Here is a 2,771-nt window from a genome sequence, read left to right on the forward strand (position 1 = left end):
CTGCACTTTCTCTCCCTTCCCGGTACCATCTGTCAACTCCCCAGGGTAGGTAAGACGAGAAAAACAACAACAACAGCAACAACAACAACAAACAAACAACAACAACAAAATAGAGAGTTCATCTGCTCTGTCCTGAAGCTCCCTGAAGGCTGAACTGGCTCAGCACCTTGGAAGGAGGAGCTAAAATGCAGGTTTGGATCTTTCAGGCAGCCCAGGCTTCCTGAAATCCGACGCTGGGTGAGCCTATCACAGAGGTGCTGGCTGGCCCTGCACCCTACGGATGCCTCCTCCAGCTGACCCCTGATGCCCAGTGTTCCTCTTCTCCAGTCAGAACCAATAGGGGCTCCGTCCCTCCAGGAACAGACTCCAGGAAGACAAGTCTCTCCCTAAATACCTCACCAGCAAAAGCCCCTCAAGACTGCCAGATTCAGTACAGGAGGAAGTTAGGGAGACACTAATATATCAACACTGACTCTCTACCCTCTGGCAAATGGATTCCAAAACAGAAATTAAATTCTCTGAAAAACACAGTTCTTCCTCTTTGGTAAGCAAACTTGGGTTCTACATTATGACCCCCTGTGTGACCATATTGGTGTTCAGTAACTATTAATGGGTTGTGACTATTAACCCAAGCCCCAGACATTTCAGCTTAGATAGCCCACCCCTGTAAGCTGCAGTGTTGATGACCTAAGGTCAAGGACAGAGAGGCCCATGGAGACGCCATGTTTGTTTGCACAGTGCTATCTTACTTAACTTTTCACATTTTAATGTATTTTTTTTAAGAAGGGTAGCCTATCACTTCTGATTCTTTGTTCTTCAAAGACGGGACTACAGAACAATGAATTCTGTGCACGGCTCACCCACGGTGCACACCTCATCTTGCCGATGCCGTTCTCCCCAGGTTGGAATCCATATTTACACAAACTTTACGAGAACACAAATTAAAACTCTATTTTAAGAATATGATGCACTCATAAGGAAAATACAAAGTCTAACTGTAAGTAAATATATTTGGGGAACATTTTGTCCTTCCTTACACCTTAGAGATCTGGTTTGGGAGGAGCCATGCCTCTGACCTTCAGTGATGAGCTCATATCTCATAACTTCCAAATTCTTTTTTTTTCTTTTGAAGGAAGGAACTTTCCAAGCCCTTCCTGTTTCTAGAATTAATTGACTGAAGATGGTTCTCTAGTTTCTAAGGAGAGGATGTTGGGTGTTACCTATGGGAAAGGTCTATTCTCTTGCCTCTCTTTACCCTATGTTCAGTTCAGCCATGTACTTAGGCTATAGGGCTCAGTGTTCTGCCTGACCAAAGTGGGAAGTGGGCTGGGAATGTGGTTAGAGCATGAAGCAGAGAGAGACAGAGACAGAGACAGACAGAGAGAAACAGGGAGAGAGACAGAGATCAAAACAACCCTGAGATTTCACCTCACACCAGTCAGAATGGCTAAAATCAAAAACTCCGGTGACAGCAGATGCTGGCGAGGATGTGGAGAAAGAGGAACACTCCTCCATTGTTGGTGGGATTGCAGACTGGTACAACCATTCTGGAAATCAGTCTGGAGGTTCCTCAGAAAATTGGACATTGCACTACCTGAGGACCCAGCTATACCTCTCTTGGGCATATACCCAAAAGATGCCCCAACATAGAACAAAGATACATGCTTCACTATGTTCATAGCAGCCTTGTTTATAATAGCCAGAAGCTGGAAAGAACCCAGATGCCCTTCAACAGAGGAATGGATACAGAAAATGTGGTACATCTACACAATGGAATATTACTCTGCTATCAAAAACAATGACTATGAAATTCATAGGCAAATGGATGGAACTGGAAAATATCATCCTGAGTGAGGTAACCCAATCACAGAAAAACACACATGGTATGCACTCATTGCTAAGTGGATATTAGCCCAAATGCTTGAATTACCCTAGATGCACAGAACACGTGAAACTCAAGAAGGATGACCAAAATGTGAATGCTTCACTCCTTTAAAAGGGGAACAAGAATACCCTTGGGAGGGAATAGGGAGGCAAAGTTTAGAACAGAGGCTGGGGGTTGGGGATTTAGCTCAGCGGTAGAGCGCTTGCCTAGCAAGCGCAAGGCCCTGGGTTCGGTCCCCAGCTCTGAAGAAAAAAAGAAAAAAAAAGAACAGAGGCTGAAGGAATGGTCATTCAGAGCCTGCCCCACATGTGGCCCATACATATAAATCCACCAAACTAGATAAGATGGATGAAGCAAAGAAGTGCAGGTTGACAGGAACCGAATGTAGATCTCTCCTCAGAGACACAGCCAGGATATGGCAAATACATAGGCGAATGCCAGCAGCAAACCACTGAACTGAGACTGTGACCCCCGTTGAAGGAATCAGAGAAAGGTCTGAAAGAGCTTGAAGGAGCTTGAGACCCCATATGAACAACAATGCCAACCAACCAGAGCTTCCAGGGACTAAGCCACTACCTAAAGACTATACATGGAAGGACCCTGGACTCTGACCTCATAGGTAGCAATGAATAGCCTAGTAAGAGCACCAGTGGAAGGGGAAGCCCTTGGTCCTGCCAAGACTGAACCCCCAGTGAATGGGATTGTTGGGGGGGAGGGTGGTAATGGGGGGAGGATGGGGAGGGGAACACCCATATAGAAGGGGAGGGGGAGGGGTTAGGGAGATGTTTGCCTGGAAACTGGGAAAGGTAATAATAATTGAAATGTAAATAAGAAATAACCAATTTAATAAAGATGGAGAAAAAAAGAAATAAAAAAAAGAATATCA

This window comes from Rattus norvegicus, chromosome 15 (assembly GCF_036323735.1).
Source record: "Rattus norvegicus strain BN/NHsdMcwi chromosome 15, GRCr8, whole genome shotgun sequence".
NCBI lineage: Eukaryota > Metazoa > Chordata > Mammalia > Rodentia > Muridae > Rattus > Rattus norvegicus.